At 47.6% G+C, this 16433-nt stretch overlaps 21 non-coding genes across 21 annotated transcripts; all 21 read right to left on the reverse strand.

The window, feature by feature from the left end:
- Positions 1-129: 129 nt before the first annotated feature.
- Trnak-cuu (transfer RNA lysine (anticodon CUU)) lies at positions 130-202 on the reverse strand. Its single transcript has one exon. It is a non-coding gene; the product is annotated as a tRNA-Lys (tRNA).
- Positions 203-1255: 1053 nt separating this feature from the next.
- On the reverse strand, positions 1256-1327 carry Trnat-agu (transfer RNA threonine (anticodon AGU)). The gene has a single exon. It is a non-coding gene; the product is annotated as a tRNA-Thr (tRNA).
- A 321-nt stretch (positions 1328-1648) lies between these two features.
- On the reverse strand, positions 1649-1721 carry Trnak-cuu (transfer RNA lysine (anticodon CUU)). The gene has a single exon. It is a non-coding gene; the product is annotated as a tRNA-Lys (tRNA).
- A 1053-nt stretch (positions 1722-2774) lies between these two features.
- Positions 2775-2846, reverse strand: Trnat-agu (transfer RNA threonine (anticodon AGU)). Its single transcript has one exon. It is a non-coding gene; the product is annotated as a tRNA-Thr (tRNA).
- Positions 2847-3167: 321 nt separating this feature from the next.
- On the reverse strand, positions 3168-3240 carry Trnak-cuu (transfer RNA lysine (anticodon CUU)). The gene has a single exon. It is a non-coding gene; the product is annotated as a tRNA-Lys (tRNA).
- Positions 3241-4299: 1059 nt separating this feature from the next.
- Trnat-agu (transfer RNA threonine (anticodon AGU)) lies at positions 4300-4371 on the reverse strand. The gene has a single exon. It is a non-coding gene; the product is annotated as a tRNA-Thr (tRNA).
- A 321-nt stretch (positions 4372-4692) lies between these two features.
- On the reverse strand, positions 4693-4765 carry Trnak-cuu (transfer RNA lysine (anticodon CUU)). The gene has a single exon. It is a non-coding gene; the product is annotated as a tRNA-Lys (tRNA).
- Positions 4766-5821: 1056 nt separating this feature from the next.
- Positions 5822-5893, reverse strand: Trnat-agu (transfer RNA threonine (anticodon AGU)). The gene has a single exon. It is a non-coding gene; the product is annotated as a tRNA-Thr (tRNA).
- A 321-nt stretch (positions 5894-6214) lies between these two features.
- On the reverse strand, positions 6215-6287 carry Trnak-cuu (transfer RNA lysine (anticodon CUU)). The gene has a single exon. It is a non-coding gene; the product is annotated as a tRNA-Lys (tRNA).
- A 1053-nt stretch (positions 6288-7340) lies between these two features.
- On the reverse strand, positions 7341-7412 carry Trnat-agu (transfer RNA threonine (anticodon AGU)). The gene has a single exon. It is a non-coding gene; the product is annotated as a tRNA-Thr (tRNA).
- A 321-nt stretch (positions 7413-7733) lies between these two features.
- Trnak-cuu (transfer RNA lysine (anticodon CUU)) lies at positions 7734-7806 on the reverse strand. Its single transcript has one exon. It is a non-coding gene; the product is annotated as a tRNA-Lys (tRNA).
- A 1056-nt stretch (positions 7807-8862) lies between these two features.
- On the reverse strand, positions 8863-8934 carry Trnat-agu (transfer RNA threonine (anticodon AGU)). The gene has a single exon. It is a non-coding gene; the product is annotated as a tRNA-Thr (tRNA).
- Positions 8935-9255: 321 nt separating this feature from the next.
- Trnak-cuu (transfer RNA lysine (anticodon CUU)) lies at positions 9256-9328 on the reverse strand. The gene has a single exon. It is a non-coding gene; the product is annotated as a tRNA-Lys (tRNA).
- Positions 9329-10384: 1056 nt separating this feature from the next.
- On the reverse strand, positions 10385-10456 carry Trnat-agu (transfer RNA threonine (anticodon AGU)). Its single transcript has one exon. It is a non-coding gene; the product is annotated as a tRNA-Thr (tRNA).
- A 321-nt stretch (positions 10457-10777) lies between these two features.
- Positions 10778-10850, reverse strand: Trnak-cuu (transfer RNA lysine (anticodon CUU)). Its single transcript has one exon. It is a non-coding gene; the product is annotated as a tRNA-Lys (tRNA).
- Positions 10851-11903: 1053 nt separating this feature from the next.
- Positions 11904-11975, reverse strand: Trnat-agu (transfer RNA threonine (anticodon AGU)). The gene has a single exon. It is a non-coding gene; the product is annotated as a tRNA-Thr (tRNA).
- Positions 11976-12296: 321 nt separating this feature from the next.
- Trnak-cuu (transfer RNA lysine (anticodon CUU)) lies at positions 12297-12369 on the reverse strand. Its single transcript has one exon. It is a non-coding gene; the product is annotated as a tRNA-Lys (tRNA).
- A 1053-nt stretch (positions 12370-13422) lies between these two features.
- On the reverse strand, positions 13423-13494 carry Trnat-agu (transfer RNA threonine (anticodon AGU)). The gene has a single exon. It is a non-coding gene; the product is annotated as a tRNA-Thr (tRNA).
- A 321-nt stretch (positions 13495-13815) lies between these two features.
- On the reverse strand, positions 13816-13888 carry Trnak-cuu (transfer RNA lysine (anticodon CUU)). The gene has a single exon. It is a non-coding gene; the product is annotated as a tRNA-Lys (tRNA).
- Positions 13889-14944: 1056 nt separating this feature from the next.
- Positions 14945-15016, reverse strand: Trnat-agu (transfer RNA threonine (anticodon AGU)). Its single transcript has one exon. It is a non-coding gene; the product is annotated as a tRNA-Thr (tRNA).
- Positions 15017-15337: 321 nt separating this feature from the next.
- Positions 15338-15410, reverse strand: Trnak-cuu (transfer RNA lysine (anticodon CUU)). The gene has a single exon. It is a non-coding gene; the product is annotated as a tRNA-Lys (tRNA).
- Between the last annotated feature and the right edge of the window lie 1023 nt (positions 15411-16433).

Here is a 16433-nt window from a genome sequence, read left to right on the forward strand (position 1 = left end):
CTTTCAGCTTCAAAAACCATTCCTCTGATATTCATACGAAGCTAGGCATCGTCGTAACCCGTTACGTTTATTACGCAAGGCTCACGAGAGGGGCGCAGGTTGCATGCGCGTAGACACAAAATTTTGCGCCGCCCAGCGTGGGGCTCGAACCCACGACCCTGAGATTAAGAGTCTCATGCTCTACCGACTGAGCTAGCCGGGCTCCACACAACGCGTTACGAGCCATACAATACTTATGGGACCTGCGACCATCTATGGAAGACCCTTTTCACTACAGCTTGTTTCCTGCTGCCACAAACGAGCTACAATCCTATTCAATGAAAAATTGTCTCCGAAAGGAATCAAATCTACTTGAAATGATACGTGGCTATCAGCACCGTTATTCAACACACATGCTCGACTGTGCGCAGACGCCTGTGGCGTAGCTCTTGGGTCCTGAATCAGACGCAGTAGTTCCAACAAAAACTCTCCTGATCGGCACAGTGCCGAAAATTTCGCTACAGAACCCCCTTGTCTTGCTTGTGCTTCAGGTAGACGCCGGTTTGCAGCCAGGAAGCGGGCAGGAGCAACTTTCAACTAGTTTTGTAGTACTCAAACAACACAGTAAAACAGCATGCATATTTTGCAGAACTGGAAAAAGTCGACCGTGACAGGATTCGAACCTGCAATCTTCGGATCCAAGTCCGACGCCTTATCCATTAGGCCACACGGTCACTGGCGCAATGTGCTTACCCACACACACCTCATTTTCGCCATTTGTGCGCTTGCCGGAATGAATTTCCCATCTTTGACGCAATTCTCCATCTCCAATTTCAGTACTAAAAATGCGACGCTACTTCTTGCTGTGTCCCATCGCAAGTTACATTCAAGCCCTTATGACGCTGATCAAACAAGAGGTTGCAAATCAGCTTCAATCGCTTACTGCCATCTCAGTCGGTTGCAGAAGGTACCTCACCATATGTCATACAATGGCGAGTTGCCGCTATTACCAAAGCGGCGGCGGCGCCGACGACGACGACAGCCGCGAGGGTCTCTACCAGGGGTAGAAATTACTTCACAAGAACTAAGTATTTCACGTCGGCATTCTCCAGAGACTGCCAAAAGCAGCAGTTTCTGGTGCCTACTTTAATAGCACCTTTCGCACTTTTCATTTGCGAGAGAATTTCTTAAATACCGCACCCACTCATAATTTTTTTTATTCTTGACCGCTTTTTTCGAAAGGCCTACGGTAGAAGGGGCTGTTACAAAATTCGTTTGCCTCCTGTGAGGATCGAACTCACGACCTCTGGTTTACTAGAACAGCGCTCTGCCACTGAGATAAGGAGGCGCCGCCTAGTGCACTTTTCGGGTACTTTATCCTAATGGAGTAGTGAATCGGAGCCCTTCAGCTGGAAACGCACCGCATTAGCGACCATTATTTGTATTTAGTTAGCACAGCTGCTCCTTTCCTACACATCTCACACGATATCGATGTACACCTAAAATTCCAAAAAAACACATTTATTTCATTTCAGAGTTACTTTCAGCTTCAAAAACCATTCCTCTGATATTCATACGAAGCTAGGCATCGTCGTAACCCGTTACGTTTATTACGCAAGGCTCACGAGAGGGGCGCAGGTTGCATGCGCGTAGACACAAAATTTTGCGCCGCCCAGCGTGGGGCTCGAACCCACGACCCTGAGATTAAGAGTCTCATGCTCTACCGACTGAGCTAGCCGGGCTCCACACAACGCGTTACGAGCCATACAATACTTATGGGACCTGCGACCATCTATGGAAGACCCTTTTCACTACAGCTTGTTTCCTGCTGCCACAAACGAGCTACAATCCTATTCAATGAAAAATTGTCTCCGAAAGGAATCAAATCTACTTGAAATGATACGTGGCTATCAGCACCGTTATTCAACACACATGCTCGACTGTGCGCAGACGCCTGTGGCGTAGCTCTTGGGTCCTGAATCAGACGCAGTAGTTCCAACAAAAACTCTCCTGATCGGCACAGTGCCGAAAATTTCGCTACAGAACCCCCTTGTCTTGCTTGTGCTTCAGGTAGACGCCGGTTTGCAGCCAGGAAGCGGGCAGGAGCAACTTTCAACTAGTTTTGTAGTACTCAAACAACACAGTAAAACAGCATGCATATTTTGCAGAACTGGAAAAAGTCGACCGTGACAGGATTCGAACCTGCAATCTTCGGATCCAAGTCCGACGCCTTATCCATTAGGCCACACGGTCACTGGCGCAATGTGCTTACCCACACACACCTCATTTTCGCCATTTGTGCGCTTGCCGGAATGAATTTCCCATCTTTGACGCAATTCTCCATCTCCAATTTCAGTACTAAAAATGCGACGCTACTTCTTGCTGTGTCCCATCGCAAGTTACATTGAAGCCCTTATGACGCTGATCAAACAAGAGGTTGCAAATCAGCTTCAATCGCTTACTGCCATCTCAGTCGGTTGCAGAAGGTACCTCACCATATGTCATACAATGGCGAGTTGCCGCTATTACCAAAGCGGCGGCGGCGCCGACGACGACGACAGCCGCGAGGGTCTCTACCAGGGGTAGAAATTACTTCACAAGAACTAAGTATTTCACGTCGGCATTCTCCAGAGACTGCCAAAAGCAGCAGTTTCTGGTGCCTACTTTAATAGCACCTTTCGCACTTTTCATTTGCGAGAGAATTTCTTAAATACCGCACCCATTCATAATTTTTTTTATTCTTGACCGCTTTTTTCGAAAGGCCTACGGTAGAAGGGGCTGTTACAAAATTCGTTTGCCTCCTGTGAGGATCGAACTCACGACCTCTGGTTTACTAGAACAGCGCTCTGCCACTGAGATAAGGAGGCGCCGCCTAGTGCACTTTTCGGGTACTTTATTCTAATGGAGTAGTGAATCGGAGCCCTTCAGCTGGAAACGCACCGCATTAGCGACCATTATTTGTATTTAGTTAGCACAGCTGCTCCTTTCCTACACATCTCACACGATATCGATGTACACCTAAAATTCCAAAAAAACACATTTATTTCATTTCAGAGTTACTTTCAGCTTCAAAAACCATTCCTCTGATATTCATACGAAGCTAGGCATCGTCGTAACCCGTTACGTTTATTACGCAAGGCTCACGAGAGGGGCGCAGGTTGCATGCGCGTAGACACAAAATTTTGCGCCGCCCAGCGTGGGGCTCGAACCCACGACCCTGAGATTAAGAGTCTCATGCTCTACCGACTGAGCTAGCCGGGCTCCACACAACGCGTTACGAGCCATACAATACTTATGGGACCTGCGACCATCTATGGAAGACCCTTTTCACTACAGCTTGTTTCCTGCTGCCACAAACGAGCTACAATCCTATTCAATGAAAAATTGTCTCCGAAAGGAATCAAATCTACTTGAAATGATACGTGGCTATCAGCACCGTTATTCAACACACATGCTCGACTGTGCGCAGACGCCTGTGGCGTAGCTCTTGGGTCCTGAATCAGACGCAGTAGTTCCAACAAAAACTCTCCTGATCGGCACAGTGCCGAAAATTTCGCTACAGAACCCCCTTGTCTTGCTTGTGCTTCAGGTAGACGCCGGTTTGCAGCCAGGAAGCGGGCAGGAGCAACTTTCAACTAGTTTTGTAGTACTCAAACAACACAGTAAAACAGCATGCATATTTTGCAGAACTGGAAAAAGTCGACCGTGACAGGATTCGAACCTGCAATCTTCGGATCCAAGTCCGACGCCTTATCCATTAGGCCACACGGTCACTGGCGCAATGTGCTTACCCACACACACCTCATTTTCGCCATTTGTGCGCTTGCCGGAATGAATTTCCCATCTTTGACGCAATTCTCCATCTCCAATTTCAGTACTAAAAATGCGACGCTACTTCTTGCTGTGTCCCATCGCAAGTTACATTCAAGCCCTTATGACGCTGATCAAACAAGAGGTTGCAAATCAGCTTCAATCGCTTACTGCCATCTCAGTCGGTTGCAGAAGGTACCTCACCATATGTCATACAATGGCGAGTTGCCGCTATTACCAAAGCGGCGGCGGCGCCGACGACGACGACGACGACAGCCGCGAGGGTCTCTACCAGGGGTAGAAATTACTTCACAAGAACTAAGTATTTCACGTCGGCATTCTCCAGAGACTGCCAAAAGCAGCAGTTTCTGGTGCCTACTTTAATAGCACCTTTCGCACTTTTCATTTGCGAGAGAATTTCTTAAATACCGCACCCACTCATAATTTTTTTTATTCTTGACCGCTTTTTTCGAAAGGCCTACGGTAGAAGGGGCTGTTACAAAATTCGTTTGCCTCCTGTGAGGATCGAACTCACGACCTCTGGTTTACTAGAACAGCGCTCTGCCACTGAGATAAGGAGGCGCCGCCTAGTGCACTTTTCGGGTACTTTATTCTAATGGAGTAGTGAATCGGAGCCCTTCAGCTGGAAACGCACCGCATTAGCGACCATTATTTGTATTTAGTTAGCACAGCTGCTCCTTTCCTACACATCTCACACGATATCGATGTACACCTAAAATTCCAAAAAAACACATTTATTTCATTTCAGAGTTACTTTCAGCTTCAAAAACCATTCCTCTGATATTCATACGAAGCTAGGCATCGTCGTAACCCGTTACGTTTATTACGCAAGGCTCACGAGAGGGGCGCAGGTTGCATGCGCGTAGACACAAAATTTTGCGCCGCCCAGCGTGGGGCTCGAACCCACGACCCTGAGATTAAGAGTCTCATGCTCTACCGACTGAGCTAGCCGGGCTCCACACAACGCGTTACGAGCCATACAATACTTATGGGACCTGCGACCATCTATGGAAGACCCTTTTCACTACAGCTTGTTTCCTGCTGCCACAAACGAGCTACAATCCTATTCAATGAAAAATTGTCTCCGAAAGGAATCAAATCTACTTGAAATGATACGTGGCTATCAGCACCGTTATTCAACACACATGCTCGACTGTGCGCAGACGCCTGTGGCGTAGCTCTTGGGTCCTGAATCAGACGCAGTAGTTCCAACAAAAACTCTCCTGATCGGCACAGTGCCGAAAATTTCGCTACAGAACCCCCTTGTCTTGCTTGTGCTTCAGGTAGACGCCGGTTTGCAGCCAGGAAGCGGGCAGGAGCAACTTTCAACTAGTTTTGTAGTACTCAAACAACACAGTAAAACAGCATGCATATTTTGCAGAACTGGAAAAAGTCGACCGTGACAGGATTCGAACCTGCAATCTTCGGATCCAAGTCCGACGCCTTATCCATTAGGCCACACGGTCACTGGCGCAATGTGCTTACCCACACACACCTCATTTTCGCCATTTGTGCGCTTGCCGGAATGAATTTCCCATCTTTGACGCAATTCTCCATCTCCAATTTCAGTACTAAAAATGCGACGCTACTTCTTGCTGTGTCCCATCGCAAGTTACATTCAAGCCCTTATGACGCTGATCAAACAAGAGGTTGCAAATCAGCTTCAATCGCTTACTGCCATCTCAGTCGGTTGCAGAAGGTACCTCACCATATGTCATACAATGGCGAGTTGCCGCTATTACCAAAGCGGCGGCGGCGCCGACGACGACGACGACAGCCGCGAGGGTCTCTACCAGGGGTAGAAATTACTTCACAAGAACTAAGTATTTCACGTCGGCATTCTCCAGAGACTGCCAAAAGCAGCAGTTTCTGGTGCCTACTTTAATAGCACCTTTCGCACTTTTCATTTGCGAGAGAATTTCTTAAATACCGCACCCATTCATAATTTTTTTTATTCTTGACCGCTTTTTTCGAAAGGCCTACGGTAGAAGGGGCTGTTACAAAATTCGTTTGCCTCCTGTGAGGATCGAACTCACGACCTCTGGTTTACTAGAACAGCGCTCTGCCACTGAGATAAGGAGGCGCCGCCTAGTGCACTTTTCGGGTACTTTATTCTACTGGAGTAGTGAATCGGAGCCCTTCAGCTGGAAACGCACCGCATTAGCGACCATTATTTGTATTTAGTTAGCACAGCTGCTCCTTTCCTACACATCTCACACGATATCGATGTACACCTAAAATTCCAAAACAACACATTTATTTCATTTCAGAGTTACTTTCAGCTTCAAAAACCATTCCTCTGATATTCATACGAAGCTAGGCATCGTCGTAACCCGTTACGTTTATTACGCAAGGCTCACGAGAGGGGCGCAGGTTGCATGCGCGTAGACACAAAATTTTGCGCCGCCCAGCGTGGGGCTCGAACCCACGACCCTGAGATTAAGAGTCTCATGCTCTACCGACTGAGCTAGCCGGGCTCCACACAACGCGTTACGAGCCATACAATACTTATGGGACCTGCGACCATCTATGGAAGACCCTTTTCACTACAGCTTGTTTCCTGCTGCCACAAACGAGCTACAATCCTATTCAATGAAAAATTGTCTCCGAAAGGAATCAAATCTACTTGAAATGATACGTGGCTATCAGCACCGTTATTCAACACACATGCTCGACTGTGCGCAGACGCCTGTGGCGTAGCTCTTGGGTCCTGAATCAGACGCAGTAGTTCCAACAAAAACTCTCCTGATCGGCACAGTGCCGAAAATTTCGCTACAGAACCCCCTTGTCTTGCTTGTGCTTCAGGTAGACGCCGGTTTGCAGCCAGGAAGCGGGCAGGAGCAACTTTCAACTAGTTTTGTAGTACTCAAACAACACAGTAAAACAGCATGCATATTTTGCAGAACTGGAAAAAGTCGACCGTGACAGGATTCGAACCTGCAATCTTCGGATCCAAGTCCGACGCCTTATCCATTAGGCCACACGGTCACTGGCGCAATGTGCTTACCCACACACACCTCATTTTCGCCATTTGTGCGCTTGCCGGAATGAATTTCCCATCTTTGACGCAATTCTCCATCTCCAATTTCAGTACTAAAAATGCGACGCTACTTCTTGCTGTGTCCCATCGCAAGTTACATTCAAGCCCTTATGACGCTGATCAAACAAGAGGTTGCAAATCAGCTTCAATCGCTTACTGCCATCTCAGTCGGTTGCAGAAGGTACCTCACCATATGTCATACAATGGCGAGTTGCCGCTATTACCAAAGCGGCGGCGGCGCCGACGACGACGACAGCCGCGAGGGTCTCTACCAGGGGTAGAAATTACTTCACAAGAACTAAGTATTTCACGTCGGCATTCTCCAGAGACTGCCAAAAGCAGCAGTTTCTGGTGCCTACTTTAATAGCACCTTTCGCACTTTTCATTTGCGAGAGAATTTCTTAAATACCGCACCCATTCATAATTTTTTTTATTCTTGACCGCTTTTTTCGAAAGGCCTACGGTAGAAGGGGCTGTTACAAAATTCGTTTGCCTCCTGTGAGGATCGAACTCACGACCTCTGGTTTACTAGAACAGCGCTCTGCCACTGAGATAAGGAGGCGCCGCCTAGTGCACTTTTCGGGTACTTTATTCTACTGGAGTAGTGAATCGGAGCCCTTCAGCTGGAAACGCACCGCATTAGCGACCATTATTTGTATTTAGTTAGCACAGCTGCTCCTTTCCTACACATCTCACACGATATCGATGTACACCTAAAATTCCAAAAAAACACATTTATTTCATTTCAGAGTTACTTTCAGCTTCAAAAACCATTCCTCTGATATTCATACGAAGCTAGGCATCGTCGTAACCCGTTACGTTTATTACGCAAGGCTCACGAGAGGGGCGCAGGTTGCATGCGCGTAGACACAAAATTTTGCGCCGCCCAGCGTGGGGCTCGAACCCACGACCCTGAGATTAAGAGTCTCATGCTCTACCGACTGAGCTAGCCGGGCTCCACACAACGCGTTACGAGCCATACAATACTTATGGGACCTGCGACCATCTATGGAAGACCCTTTTCACTACAGCTTGTTTCCTGCTGTCACAAACGAGCTACAATCCTATTCAATGAAAAATTGTCTCCGAAAGGAATCAAATCTACTTGAAATGATACGTGGCTATCAGCACCGTTATTCAACACACATGCTCGACTGTGCGCAGACGCCTGTGGCGTAGCTCTTGGGTCCTGAATCAGACGCAGTAGTTCCAACAAAAACTCTCCTGATCGGCACAGTGCCGAAAATTTCGCTACAGAACCCCCTTGTCTTGCTTGTGCTTCAGGTAGACGCCGGTTTGCAGCCAGGAAGCGGGCAGGAGCAACTTTCAACTAGTTTTGTAGTACTCAAACAACACAGTAAAACAGCATGCATCTTTTGCAGAACTGGAAAAAGTCGACCGTGACAGGATTCGAACCTGCAATCTTCGGATCCAAGTCCGACGCCTTATCCATTAGGCCACACGGTCACTGGCGCAATGTGCTTACCCACACACACCTCATTTTCGCCATTTGTGCGCTTGCCGGAATGAATTTCCCATCTTTGACGCAATTCTCCATCTCCAATTTCAGTACTAAAAATGCGACGCTACTTCTTGCTGTGTCCCATCGCAAGTTACATTCAAGCCCTTATGACGCTGATCAAACAAGAGGTTGCAAATCAGCTTCAATCGCTTACTGCCATCTCAGTCGGTTGCAGAAGGTACCTCACCATATGTCATACAATGGCGAGTTGCCGCTATTACCAAAGCGGCGGCGGCGCCGACGACGACGACGACAGCCGCGAGGGTCTCTACCAGGGGTAGAAATTACTTCACAAGAACTAAGTATTTCACGTCGGCATTCTCCAGAGACTGCCAAAAGCAGCAGTTTCTGGTGCCTACTTTAATAGCACCTTTCGCACTTTTCATTTGCGAGAGAATTTCTTAAATACCGCACCCATTCATAATTTTTTTTATTCTTGACCGCTTTTTTCGAAAGGCCTACGGTAGAAGGGGCTGTTACAAAATTCGTTTGCCTCCTGTGAGGATCGAACTCACGACCTCTGGTTTACTAGAACAGCGCTCTGCCACTGAGATAAGGAGGCGCCGCCTAGTGCACTTTTCGGGTACTTTATTCTAATGGAGTAGTGAATCGGAGCCCTTCAGCTGGAAACGCACCGCATTAGCGACCATTATTTGTATTTAGTTAGCACAGCTGCTCCTTTCCTACACATCTCACACGATATCGATGTACACCTAAAATTCCAAAAAAACACATTTATTTCATTTCAGAGTTACTTTCAGCTTCAAAAACCATTCCTCTGATATTCATACGAAGCTAGGCATCGTCGTAACCCGTTACGTTTATTACGCAAGGCTCACGAGAGGGGCGCAGGTTGCATGCGCGTAGACACAAAATTTTGCGCCGCCCAGCGTGGGGCTCGAACCCACGACCCTGAGATTAAGAGTCTCATGCTCTACCGACTGAGCTAGCCGGGCTCCACACAACGCGTTACGAGCCATACAATACTTATGGGACCTGCGACCATCTATGGAAGACCCTTTTCACTACAGCTTGTTTCCTGCTGCCACAAACGAGCTACAATCCTATTCAATGAAAAATTGTCTCCGAAAGGAATCAAATCTACTTGAAATGATACGTGGCTATCAGCACCGTTATTCAACACACATGCTCGACTGTGCGCAGACGCCTGTGGCGTAGCTCTTGGGTCCTGAATCAGACGCAGTAGTTCCAACAAAAACTCTCCTGATCGGCACAGTGCCGAAAATTTCGCTACAGAACCCCCTTGTCTTGCTTGTGCTTCAGGTAGACGCCGGTTTGCAGCCAGGAAGCGGGCAGGAGCAACTTTCAACTAGTTTTGTAGTACTCAAACAACACAGTAAAACAGCATGCATATTTTGCAGAACTGGAAAAAGTCGACCGTGACAGGATTCGAACCTGCAATCTTCGGATCCAAGTCCGACGCCTTATCCATTAGGCCACACGGTCACTGGCGCAATGTGCTTACCCACACACACCTCATTTTCGCCATTTGTGCGCTTGCCGGAATGAATTTCCCATCTTTGACGCAATTCTCCATCTCCAATTTCAGTACTAAAAATGCGACGCTACTTCTTGCTGTGTCCCATCGCAAGTTACATTCAAGCCCTTATGACGCTGATCAAACAAGAGGTTGCAAATCAGCTTCAATCGCTTACTGCCATCTCAGTCGGTTGCAGAAGGTACCTCACCATATGTCATACAATGGCGAGTTGCCGCTATTACCAAAGCGGCGGCGGCGCCGACGACGACGACGACAGCCGCGAGGGTCTCTACCAGGGGTAGAAATTACTTCACAAGAACTAAGTATTTCACGTCGGCATTCTCCAGAGACTGCCAAAAGCAGCAGTTTCTGGTGCCTACTTTAATAGCACCTTTCGCACTTTTCATTTGCGAGAGAATTTCTTAAATACCGCACCCATTCATAATTTTTTTTATTCTTGACCGCTTTTTTCGAAAGGCCTACGATAGAAGGGGCTGTTACAAAATTCGTTTGCCTCCTGTGAGGATCGAACTCACGACCTCTGGTTTACTAGACCAGCGCTCTGCCACTGAGCTAAGGAGGCGCCGCCTAGTGCAGCTTTCGGATACTTTATTCTAATGGAGTAGTGAATCGGAGCCCTTCAGCTGGAAACGCACCGCATTAGCGACCATTATTTGTATTTAGTTAGCACAGCTGCTCCTTTCCTACACATCTCACACGATATCGATGTACACCTAAAATTCCAAAACAACACATTTATTTCATTTCAGAGTTACTTTCAGCTTCAAAAACCATTCCTCTGATATTCATACGAAGCTAGGCATCGTCGTAACCCGTTACGTTTATTACGCAAGGCTCACGAGAGGGGCGCAGGTTGCATGCGCGTAGACACAAAATTTTGCGCCGCCCAGCGTGGGGCTCGAACCCACGACCCTGAGATTAAGAGTCTCATGCTCTACCGACTGAGCTAGCCGGGCTCCACACAACGCGTTACGAGCCATACAATACTTATGGGACCTGCGACCATCTATGGAAGGCCCTTTTCACTACAGCTTGTTTCCTGCTGCCACAAACGAGCTACAATCCTATTCAATGAAAAATTGTCTCCGAAAGGAATCAAATCTACTTGAAATGATACGTGGCTATCAGCACCGTTATTCAACACACATGCTCGACTGTGCGCAGACGCCTGTGGCGTAGCTCTTGGGTCCTGAATCAGACGCAGTAGTTCCAACAAAAACTCTCCTGATCGGCACAGTGCCGAAAATTTCGCTACAGAACCCCCTTGTCTTGCTTGTGCTTCAGGTAGACGCCGGTTTGCAGCCAGGAAGCGGGCAGGAGCAACTTTCAACTAGTTTTGTAGTACTCAAACAACACAGTAAAACAGCATGCATCTTTTGCAGAACTGGAAAAAGTCGACCGTGACAGGATTCGAACCTGCAATCTTCGGATCCAAGTCCGACGCCTTATCCATTAGGCCACACGGTCACTGGCGCAATGTGCTTACCCACACACACCTCATTTTCGCCATTTGTGCGCTTGCCGGAATGAATTTCCCATCTTTGACGCAATTCTCCATCTCCAATTTCAGTACTAAAAATGCGACGCTACTTCTTGCTGTGTCCCATCGCAAGTTACATTCAAGCCCTTATGACGCTGATCAAACAAGAGGTTGCAAATCAGCTTCAATCGCTTACTGCCATCTCAGTCGGTTGCAGAAGGTACCTCACCATATGTCATACAATGGCGAGTTGCCGCTATTACCAAAGCGGCGGCGGCGCCGACGACGACGACAGCCGCGAGGGTCTCTACCAGGGGTAGAAATTACTTCACAAGAACTAAGTATTTCACGTCGGCATTCTCCAGAGACTGCCAAAAGCAGCAGTTTCTGGTGCCTACTTTAATAGCACCTTTCGCACTTTTCATTTGCGAGAGAATTTCTTAAATACCGCACCCATTCATAATTTTTTTTATTCTTGACCGCTTTTTTCGAAAGGCCTACGGTAGAAGGGGCTGTTACAAAATTCGTTTGCCTCCTGTGAGGATCGAACTCACGACCTCTGGTTTACTAGACCAGCGCTCTGCCACTTAGCTAAGGAGGCGCCGCCTAGTGCACCTTTCGGATACTTTATTCTAATGGAGTAGTGAATCGGAGCCCTTCAGCTGGAAACGCACCGCATTAGCGACCATTATTTGTATTTAGTTAGCACAGCTGCTCCTTTCCTACACATCTCACACGATATCGATGTACACCTAAAATTCCAAAACAACACATTTATTTCATTTCAGAGTTACTTTCAGCTTCAAAAACCATTCCTCTGATATTCATACGAAGCTAGGCATCGTCGTAACCCGTTACGTTTATTACGCAAGGCTCACGAGAGGGGCGCAGGTTGCATGCGCGTAGACACAAAATTTTGCGCCGCCCAGCGTGGGGCTCGAACCCACGACCCTGAGATTAAGAGTCTCATGCTCTACCGACTGAGCTAGCCGGGCTCCACACAACGCGTTACGAGCCATACAATACTTATGGGACCTGCGACCATCTATGGAAGGCCCTTTTCACTACAGCTTGTTTCCTGCTGCCACAAACGAGCTACAATCCTATTCAATGAAAAATTGTCTCCGAAAGGAATCAAATCTACTTGAAATGATACGTGGCTATCAGCACCGTTATTCAACACACATGCTCGACTGTGCGCAGACGCCTGTGGCGTAGCTCTTGGGTCCTGAATCAGACGCAGTAGTTCCAACAAAAACTCTCCTGATCGGCACAGTGCCGAAAATTTCGCTACAGAACCCCCTTGTCTTGCTTGTGCTTCAGGTAGACGCCGGTTTGCAGCCAGGAAGCGGGCAGGAGCAACTTTCAACTAGTTTTGTAGTACTCAAACAACACAGTAAAACAGAATGCATCTTTTGCAGAACTGGAAAAAGTCGACCGTGACAGGATTCGAACCTGCAATCTTCGGATCCAAGTCCGACGCCTTATCCATTAGGCCACACGGTCACTGGCGCAATGTGCTTACCCACACACACCTCATTTTCGCCATTTGTGCGCTTGCCGGAATGAATTTCCCATCTTTGACGCAATTCTCCATCTCCAATTTCAGTACTAAAAATGCGACGCTACTTCTTGCTGTGTCCCATCGCAAGTTACATTCAAGCCCTTATGACGCTGATCAAACAAGAGGTTGCAAATCAGCTTCAATCGCTTACTGCCATCTCAGTCGGTTGCAGAAGGTACCTCACCATATGTCATACAATGGCGAGTTGCCGCTATTACCAAAGCGGCGGCGGCGCCGACGACGACGACAGCCGCGAGGGTCTCTACCAGGGGTAGAAATTACTTCACAAGAACTAAGTATTTCACGTCGGCATTCTCCAGAGACTGCCAAAAGCAGCAGTTTCTGGTGCCTACTTTAATAGCACCTTTCGCACTTTTCATTTGCGAGAGAATTTCTTAAATACCGCACCCATTCATAATTTTTTTTATTCTTGACCGCTTTTTTCGAAAGGCCTACGATAGAAGGGGCTGTTACAAAATTCGTTTGCCTCCTGTGAGGATCGAACTCACGACCTCTGGTTTACTAGAACAGCGCTCTGCCACTGAGCTAAGGAGGCGCCGCCTAGTGCACCTTTCGGATACTTTATTCTAATGGAGTAGTGAATCGGAGCCCTTCAGCTGGAAACGCACCGCATTAGCGACCATTATTTGTATTTCGTTAGCACAGCTGCTCCTTTCCTACACATCTCACACGATATCGATGTACACCTAAAATTCCAAAACAACACATTTATTTCATTTCAGAGTTACTTTCAGCTTCAAAAACCATTCCTCTGATATTCATACGAAGCTAGGCATCGTCGTAACCCGTTACGTTTATTACGCAAGGCTCACGAGAGGGGCGCAGGTTGCATGCGCGTAGACACAAAATTTTGCGCCGCCCAGCGTGGGGCTCGAACCCACGACCCTGAGATTAAGAGTCTCATGCTCTACCGACTGAGCTAGCCGGGCTCCACACAACGCGTTACGAGCCATACAATACTTATGGGACCTGCGACCATCTATGGAAGGCCCTTTTCACTACAGCTTGTTTCCTGCTGCCACAAACGAGCTACAATCCTATTCAATGAAAAATTGTCTCCGAAAGGAATCAAATCTACTTGAAATGATACGTGGCTATCAGCACCGTTATTCAACACACATGCTCGACTGTGCGCAGACGCCTGTGGCGTAGCTCTTGGGTCCTGAATCAGACGCAGTAGTTCCAACAAAAACTCTCCTGATCGGCACAGTGCCGAAAATTTCGCTACAGAACCCCCTTGTCTTGCTTGTGCTTCAGGTAGACGCCGGTTTGCAGCCAGGAAGCGGGCAGGAGCAACTTTCAACTAGTTTTGTAGTACTCAAACAACACAGTAAAACAGCATGCATCTTTTGCAGAACTGGAAAAAGTCGACCGTGACAGGATTCGAACCTGCAATCTTCGGATCCAAGTCCGACGCCTTATCCATTAGGCCACACGGTCACTGGCGCAATGTGCTTACCCACACACACCTCATTTTCGCCATTTGTGCGCTTGCCGGAATGAATTTCCCATCTTTGACGCAATTCTCCATCTCCAATTTCAGTACTAAAAATGCGACGCTACTTCTTGCTGTGTCCCATCGCAAGTTACATTCAAGCCCTTATGACGCTGATCAAACAAGAGGTTGCAAATCAGCTTCAATCGCTTACTGCCATCTCAGTCGGTTGCAGAAGGTACCTCACCATATGTCATACAATGGCGAGTTGCCGCTATTACCAAAGCGGCGGCGGCGCCGACGACGACGACGACAGCCGCGAGGGTCTCTACCAGGGGTAGAAATTACTTCACAAGAACTAAGTATTTCACGTCAGCATTCTCCAGAGACTGCCAAAAGCAGCAGTTTCTGGTGCCTACTTTAATAGCACCTTTCGCACTTTTCATTTGCGAGAGAATTTCTTAAATACCGCACCCATTCATAATTTTTTTTATTCTTGACCGCTTTTTTCGAAAGGCCTACGATAGAAGGGGCTGTTACAAAATTCGTTTGCCTCCTGTGAGGATCGAACTCACGACCTCTGGTTTACTAGACCAGCGCTCTGCCACTGAGCTAAGGAGGCGCCGCCTAGTGCACCTTTCGGATACTTTATTCTAATGGAGTAGTGAATCGGAGCCCTTCAGCTGGAAACGCACCGCATTAGCGACCATTATTTGTATTTAGTTAGCACAGCTGCTCCTTTCCTACACATCTCACACGATATCGATGTACACCTAAAATTCCAAAACAACACATTTATTTCATTTCAGAGTTACTTTCAGCTTCAAAAACCATTCCTCTGATATTCATACGAAGCTAGGCATCGTCGTAACCCGTTACGTTTATTACGCAAGGCTCACGAGAGGGGCGCAGGTTGCATGCGCGTAGACACAAAATTTTGCGCCGCCCAGCGTGGGGCTCGAACCCACGACCCTGAGATTAAGAGTCTCATGCTCTACCGACTGAGCTAGCCGGGCTCCACACAACGCGTTACGAGCCATACAATACTTATGGGACCTGCGACCATCTATGGAAGGCCCTTTTCACTACAGCTTGTTTCCTGCTGCCACAAACGAGCTACAATCCTATTCAATGAAAAATTGTCTCCGAAAGGAATCAAATCTACTTGAAATGATACGTGGCTATCATCACCGTTATTCAACACACATGCTCGACTGTGCGCAGACGCCTGTGGCGTAGCTCTTGGGTCCTGAATCAGACGCAGTAGTTCCAACAAAAACTCTCCTGATCGGCACAGTGCCGAAAATTTCGCTACAGAACCCCCTTGTCTTGCTTGTGCTTCAGGTAGACGCCGGTTTGCAGCCAGGAAGCGGGCAGGAGCAACTTTCAACTAGTTTTGTAGTACTCAAACAACACAGTAAAACAGCATGCATCTTTTGCAGAACTGGAAAAAGTCGACCGTGACAGGATTCGAACCTGCAATCTTCGGATCCAAGTCCGACGCCTTATCCATTAGGCCACACGGTCACTGGCGCAATGTGCTTACCCACACACACCTCATTTTCGCCATTTGTGCGCTTGCCGGAATGAATTTCCCATCTTTGACGCAATTCTCCATCTCCAATTTCAGTACTAAAAATGCGACGCTACTTCTTGCTGTGTCCCATCGCAAGTTACATTCAAGCCCTTATGACGCTGATCAAACAAGAGGTTGCAAATCAGCTTCAATCGCTTACTGCCATCTCAGTCGGTTGCAGAAGGTACCTCACCATATGTCATACAATGGCGAGTTGCCGCTATTACCAAAGCGGCGGCGGCGCCGACGACGACGACGACAGCCGCGAGGGTCTCTACCAGGGGTAGAAATTACTTCACAAGAACTAAGTATTTCACGTCAGCATTCTCCAGAGACTGCCAAAAGCAGCAGTTTTTGGTGCCTACTTTAATAGCACCTTTCGCACTTTTCATTTGCGAGAGAATTTCTTAAATACCGCACCCATTCATAATTTTTTTTATTCTTGACCGCTTTTTTCGAAAGG

Source organism: Schistocerca serialis, chromosome 7 (genome assembly GCF_023864345.2).
Source record: "Schistocerca serialis cubense isolate TAMUIC-IGC-003099 chromosome 7, iqSchSeri2.2, whole genome shotgun sequence".
Taxonomy (NCBI): domain Eukaryota; kingdom Metazoa; phylum Arthropoda; class Insecta; order Orthoptera; family Acrididae; genus Schistocerca; species Schistocerca serialis.